The sequence below is a fragment of the Furipterus horrens genome, unplaced genomic scaffold, assembly GCF_987537825.1.
Source record: "Furipterus horrens unplaced genomic scaffold, mFurHor1.1.pri manual_scaffold_1, whole genome shotgun sequence".
Classification (NCBI taxonomy): Eukaryota; Metazoa; Chordata; class Mammalia; order Chiroptera; family Furipteridae; genus Furipterus; species Furipterus horrens.
In genome coordinates, this window is record NW_028327171.1 from 169,014,019 (window position 1) to 169,021,780 (window position 7,762).

Below are 7,762 nucleotides of genomic sequence, written 5' to 3' on the forward strand. Positions count from 1 at the left end.
TATAGACACATTTTCTATGAAGTAGTCCAGCTGTAAACAGTGAATCCTGACTGTCATGTCTTACAAAAAGAGAGAAGAGAAGCACCACTATTTTCCTAATGGAAAAGTCTTTTGTCTCTGTCCTTGGAAGCACAGGACCAGGGGTTGGAGTGCAGATCTTGGGCTATGAACTGTCACATGGTCTTTGCTCTACTTTCAACTTACCCTGATTATGGGCTCTGTGTCCGTCTGTTTGCCTATGTAACCATGGGGCTCTGAGGGGTTTGTCCCTACCCACTGCACCCCAAGCACAGTCCCACAGTGTTTTGTACAATAGTTCCTCCTGATCTGCAGTTTTACTTTCCAAGGTTTCAATTACCTGAAGTCAACTGCAGTCCAAAAATCTTAAAGGAAAATTTCAAGAAATAAGCAATTGATGAGTTTTAAACTGTGTAACATTCTGAATAATATGGTGAAATCTCATGCTGTGCTGCTCCATCCTGCCTGGAATGTGAATCATCTCCTTGCCCAGTGACTCCACCTGTATGTACAGTACAATAAGATATTTTGAGAGAGAGAGACCATATTCACATAACTTTTATTATAGCATATTGTTATAATTGTTTTACTTTATTATTGGTTCCTGTTGTTAGTCTGTTACTGTGCCTAATTTATAAATTAAACTTTATCATAAGTATGTAGGTATAGGAAAAAACATAGCACATATAGGATTTGGTATTACCCAAGGTTTCAGGCACCTACTGAGGGTCTTGGAACATATTCCACATAGATAAAAGGGGGACTACTGTACACAGAATGGTAGGTGCTCAGTAAATGTTTGTTAGGTAAATAAACTGTCATGTATTGTTAAGCAATATTTGTGAACAGAGTAGCTTCTTTGTATTCATATGCACCTTGGACAAAGGATTATATCTTATGCCCCCAAATATCTCTTAGTATATAAATCTGTGCACTTCGTAAGTGTCACATTGAGTGGAGGAAGGGCCACATTTATGAATACTATGGGGAGCCTGCATTATTTACCTTCATGCCTATATCGCCAGTGTTGCCTATTAAGCAAGAGAAATGTCTCCCACTTCCTTCCAGAGTCTCAAAAATAATCATGGTAAGCATTTGAAAAGGACCTGAGAGATATTTAGGTCAAACTCTTCATTTGTTTTCTTTTCTTTTTCTTTTTTATTGTTGTGCTACTACAGTTGCCCCAACTTTTCCCCTGTTGCTCTCCACTGCCCTGCCACACCCCACTCAAACTCTTTATTTTGTAAATGAAAAAGTTAGGATCTGGAGAGATGGCGTGACCTCTCCAAGGTCATATAGCTAGTCTTTGGAAAAGCCAAGAAAAAATTTGAGTCTCTTTGAAAGTCATTTTTTTCTTCCTGAAATATTTAAAAATGCTACCTAAAATATCTTCATTTCACTGATATATATATGTATGAAGTCTGTCCAGAAGGTATCCAGCCATGTAAAACAAAAAATAGACATTTATTGAAGAAGATACAAGAAACATGGTGCAAAGGACAATGATACCTCAGTCCCCTTCAAAGTAGGCACCTTGGGACCTCACACAGTTCTCCCAGTCACCATCAGTTGCCCCGTCGTATTTTCCTGAATCTCATTAAAGGTCTGAAATCTCTTCTCTTTCAAAGGCGATTTTAGTTTTGGGAAAAGCCTGAAGTTGCAGGACAGCAAATCTAGGCTGTAGGGGGGCTGAGTCACCTGGGTGATTTGACATTTTGCCAAAAAACTCTTCATAAGATGTGATGCATGAGTGGGTGCACTGTCATGATAGAGCTGCCAATTACCAGTTACCCATAGCTGCAGCCTTCTGAGTCATCCAAATAGTTTCTGTGGAGGACTCTTCAAGCTTAACACAAAATTTGATGCAGATTCGTTGCTCTACTTGCTCAGTCATTTTGAATGCAATGCCCAAATAGGACACATGTTCACTCAATGGCGTCTACTGCCCCCACTGACTAGTACAGTGAAGTCATCATTGTTCACGCATTCATATTCCAGTCCACTGTCCTTGGCTGCCAGGTTACATTGATGTTATGCAAACTGTTTTCATTATATTAACAATGGTTGGACTTTTCCTGACAGACTTCAAATAGTGCTATAATCAATTACTTCTTAAGAAAACTCTAAAAGCTTTTAGCTGGTTATTTTCCATATGACACATTTCAGGAGTTAAATGAGAAGGTCTCACCAAGGCATCAAAGAGAGGAGCCATAGAGAGACACAAAATTTCAAGGGGGTTCTCCAAAAAGTGGTAACACGACTCAAATCCTTTGTGCATATTCAAAGTAAAAAGATGCTGGGGCTCTGAGGGGGCTCAATAAATAGCACCAGTCTTTCCTACCTAGTTCTCAACAAACTGAGAAACAAAATGACAAGTAGAAGATGAAGGCTAAAATGTCACCTTCATTACTAAAAAAGATTGAGCTGGAAGGCTCAGCTTAGTGTGGCTGCCAAGTGGGGCTGTCCACTGAACCCCAGGTTTAGGCCCACCTTCTTAGCAGAACAGGCACATGCCTGAGGGCAGAACCACTACCAGGAGGAGGAAGAAGAGCCAGGCTAAGCTTTTCCAGTGAGTGAATAGTGATGGCACGTGGTGCCAGAAAGAGCCCCAAGTGCTGCAGCTGGTGCAGGACTATCCACGGGAGTAGGGATAGCCATTCCTTAAGAGGGGTTGAAGATTGTGAAAGAAAATTTGTGAAGAGGATTTCTCTGGAGGAGACTAGTCTGAAAGCCCCTCCCACCCAAAGTCGCCTTCCAATTAAAAAGGCTTCATTTGGTGAGCTTTACATACAACTCCTGAGGTTTGGAGAGTGCCTGCAGAAGATGCTGAGGACTGGTGTTTGGTTCTCACCTGGAAATTTTTAAAGAAAAGAGAATTCTAACAGTGGGAGTGAAGGAGAGGTGGCTGGACTGGGTGGGGCATGGTTGGGAGAGGGGGAGAGAGGGAGAGGCAGAGAGAGAGAGAGAGAGAGAGAGAGAGAGAGAGAGAGAGAGAGAGAGAGAGAGAGAGAGAGAGAGAGAGAGAGAAGAAGAAGAAGAAGAAGAAGAGGCAACGAGAGAAGAGGAGAGGAGAGAAGAGAAGAGAAAACTTAGTTCCTGTCCAACAGGGCCACCTAGAGGACCTCTTAGGCTTCAGCAGGAAGAAGCTGGAGTTTTGACATAGAGCCAAGGAGGTTTAGGTGATGAACTCTAGGTGAGAGGCTCCCAGCAATGGGGGATAGTGTGGTCTCTGACGATCCCATGAGAGCACCCTACATTAAAAACAGGAGGCTTTCAATATTGTAGCTTAGCCCAAAAAGAGAGAAGCCACCTAGTGGGACAACTGGCCAATTAAGAATTTTTCTTTCTCTTCCCTCTTCCTGCTTTGATTCTGGAACAACCATGGTTAGTAAAATGGGGGCTGATCAGCATAGTTTCCCCTGTAAGACATTAATGATCCAAAAGACTGCTTTAAGAAGTTTCTTTATTATATGTGAAGTGACTGAAAACTGTCAATCACAAATCTGGCAAGCCCCTCTCATGAGCTTAAAGACTGTTCTGATTACGATAATTACATTTTTATGAATATCCTACCTAGAGCGTAACAATTTTACTATGTCAGACTACACCACACAAAGATGCATCAATTTCATCTGCAATGAAAAATAGAGCCTAATAGCACAGTTATATTTATAAGACAGTCAAACATCAAGATGCAACATAAGTACTTCAACTGAAAGAATTCTGATCATTATTTAACCTTGAGATGATGATTAAGGTTGAAGGCTTGTCAGCTTTCATGATTTTTTTTTTTTTTTATAATTTGGCTGTTTTGATTTGATTTTTAAAACTCCATAATTAACACTTATTAACATGTGGATCCCCGCCCCCACCCCCACGATATGTGGGCAAGGCAAAAACAACACCAAAAGATTAATAAATATAATTAATGGTCAAAGAGATTATTAGGTAATTATAAGGCATAATTATGTTTCACGTACAACAGCGCCTACTTTAATTAGCTCAGTTTCTTCAACCATGATGTGAAAATGGACACAGTATTTAGGTTTGATGCTATAAATGCATGTTGGTTTAATGCAAAGAAAACTATTCAGTTACTAGAACAAGCAGCATCAAGCATCACCTAGAAGATACAAATTTCAAGCCCCACCTCAGACTTGCTGAATCAGAATCTCTAGCAGTGGGGCACAGGACTCTCTTAACAAGCCCTCCAGGTGATTCTCTGAGGTTTGAGAGCCACTACTCTAACATCTTGTAACTATTTCCATTGGCTACAGTGAAACATTGACAAGTATGGAGCCTGTAGTCATAGCAACACTATAAGCATCCATGTTAACTACAGGGGTATGGGTTCCAGTGAACAGGCTCTTTTGGTCAAGTCTTTGAGTCCAATGGTTCCTCTTAAGTAGATTTTGTTTTCTCTTAAATCTCCTGAGCTCACAAGCCATGGTTTCTCCCCATGACTAGTCATAATTTTTAGTTCATTCTCCCTGGTAGAAAGGATGTTTATGGTACCTTTCATAATGTACAAAGATTTACACCAGCCTGAATCCCTACTGCTCTCTCCCCTGTTACAGTCATTTTCTTGAAGTCATCTTGAGCTGCTTAAAAAAAAAACAAAAAACCTAACATCCAATGTGACATTCTTCTATATTTCTTTATGGCAGAACTATGTTCTTTTGATAGCCCTGTAGGTCAAATTATTTACCAGAACGCACTGGGAAATGGTATGGAGAGAGGCCACATGGCAAGCACACTTAATTTAAGATAACACAGTGGAACAAACACTTAATACAGAGAAGCTCACTGGCCAGGACTAGGTGATGTTGTCATTACACAATTTTTCTTTGGCTGAGAAGGTAAGGTAGCTCTTAGCATGAGAGAGCTGTATCACAGAGTTTGATAATAGACTATTAGATAGATAAATAGGCGTAGAGATAGAGATAATTTTTTAGGGAAAGTATTTTAGAGACAAATACTTTCAGCATGCATGGGGCAGTGTTAAATGAAGCTGATGAGTAGGACAAACAGTAAATGCCATTCTGTAATTTAATCTTCATGTTATTTCAAATATTCTATATTTGAATATATTCTTTTTAAAGGCCCAAATGAAAGGGCAAACATTTAGAACAGTGGCTCTGAATCCTGAATGTGCATCAGAATGAACTTCAAGCTTGTTAAAAATACAAATTCCCTGGATTCTAAGAGATTTTTATATAGGAAAGTCTGAGGTGGAGCCCAGGAATCTGTTTTTAACAAGCACTCCAGGTAATTCTTGCGCAGGTGGTCCTTACCACTCATTTTAAGAAATACTGAAAATCTAACTCAGGAAGAGGAAGAAAATGCATGAGTGTGTGACAGCAAAGCTCAGTCAGTTTCACAGGAGTTGTATCCATTTTGGATCCTTGCAATGCATTATTGCAAGCTTTTGAATAACACATATATTCTGCCTAGTTCTAGGGTTATTTGGGTATTCGCTTTAGTTCCCCTGCCGACCATAAGCACCCTGAAACACAGGAATTATGTGGTAGACTCACCTTTGTATATTGAGCTGGGCTGACCCTGGGCCTTTTCATTATTGAGAAGGTGCTCTGTACTACCTGTCATATGAATGAAAGGAACAGGGTAAAAATGTAATTCAAGGAGTGTGATTGAAACGGTCAGAGTGAGTTTAGTTTTGGCCCCTTTTACCCACCAGCTCTGAGAACTTTGAGTCCCGTCATCTCTCAGTGCCAGAGTCTAGCATTTGTAATATGGGAGATAAGTTTCTTCCTCTTTCACATAGCTGCTGAGGGCTAAAAATGAGGTAATGTATGTGAAAACATTTAAAAATTTTAAAACCACTTATTTCAATTTTTAAAAAATGTGACTTGTCATTTTGCGCTAACCCTGTTTCCCCTGTGAGTGAGTGTTAGGTCGTATGACTGAGGCAAAGAACACAAACTTTAATTCTGGCCAGTATGGAAAAGCAAATGCTATTATCTGGGACTTAAAAGAACCACATGACTTTTCCAACTGCAAAGAGAGTGAATAATACATTAAATACTAAAAATTTATAATATGAATGGAAGAGATACCCCCAGATAATGAAGGGAGATGCACAGGGGAGCAAATTGACTATTCACATTGCAGTTTGACTCAGAGATGGGGACTTTCAGAAGTCTGCAAGTGTTTAATGAAATGATATCTGAATTTTAGTGGCTCCCTTGAGATCACTTAAAAGGTAGCAGGTGTCTGATGAGATGAGAAGTGCAAGTATGTAACATTTCTTTAGAAAACTCAAGGTAGGTATTATGACTACCCCTCAAGCTGTAAAGAGCCAAAGAACTGAAAGAAATCAAATTACTTACAAGTGTCAATGTGACTGCGTGGTAAATGCCGGTCCAGGACCAGAGCCAGTCCATTGCTCAATGAGGAAAATAAGGACAACGTACATATAGTGAGTTTTCCATGAAGTGGTATTTACTCAATTGGGCCTAATTATGTTTTATTCTAAGATTGGGTCTTTCTTTGTTTTGGCCTTTTAAAATGTCCTTGCTACTTCCGACCAAGATGGAGGCCTAGACTGACATACTCCGTTTCTCTCCACAACTAAGAAGGAATACAACTACCGCAAAACCAAAGATAACCAGAAGTTCCAGAAAATAAAGCTACATGGAAGTCCAACGTATGAAATTATAAACAAGTGGTGCTTGACCGGACGGGTAGGAGGGGCGAAGCTGGGGCAGAGAGATCAAGCTGTGTTGGAGGCGGCAGCTGCGGCAATGGGTGGCGGGAAGGAGGTAAGCACAGACACCGTATTTAGGGGGAGGCGAAAAGCACCTGGGGAGCACCCCTGGCTGCAGACCAAACCCGTCAGCTCACAATTTCAATGCTGGGGAAGGCAGACCCCCATTGCCTCGGACTGTGAGGGCTGGAGGGCGTCGGGATGGAGGAGGAGGCGCCCGGTCTCTCAGCAGAGAGTGAATGTCAGGAATCAATCTTGGACCCCCGCCCCCTCACAAAGCGCCAGTAGTGATGAGTGCACAGGGCTCCGCCCCCTATAGTGTAGAAGGTGTGACAGCCCTGCCCAGGAAGCAAAGGTAAACACAAAACTGTCAGGATGGCAGGGATCATGACAGAGATCACAATCACACAGCTGACCAGACAGCAAATATATGATCTATCAGACCAGCATATAGATAATCTTTCTGAGGTTCAGTTCAGAGCTATAGTTATAAGAAAGTGTACAGACCTAACAGCGGATCTTAAACAAGACAGGGAAGAAATGAAGGCTAGTCCTGCTGAAATGAATGAAAACACATACAAAACAAGTGGTGAGGGAAAGAAAACCAGAGATCAAATAAAAAAATCGGAACATACGGAAGGAACAGTCAACCAGTACAGAAAGAGGAAATGAAAAGTGAGGAAAATGAGGAGAGGCTCAGGAACCTATGGGACAGCTATAAGTGGGCCAACGTCTGAAACACAGGGTTGCCAGAAGGTGAAGAAGAACTAGAAATTGAAAAATTATGTGAAAAATGAATGAAGCAGAATTTCCCTAACTTGGGGAAGGAAATGAAATTACAGGTCTAGGAAGCACAGAGAGTTCCAAAAATACTGGACCCAGGGAGAACCACACCAAGACACATTATAATCAAAATGTCAAAAATTAAGGATAAAGAGAGAATCTTAAAAGCAGCAAGAGAGAAAAAGAGAATTACATACAAAGGGGTCCCAATAAGACTATCAGCTGATTTCTCAA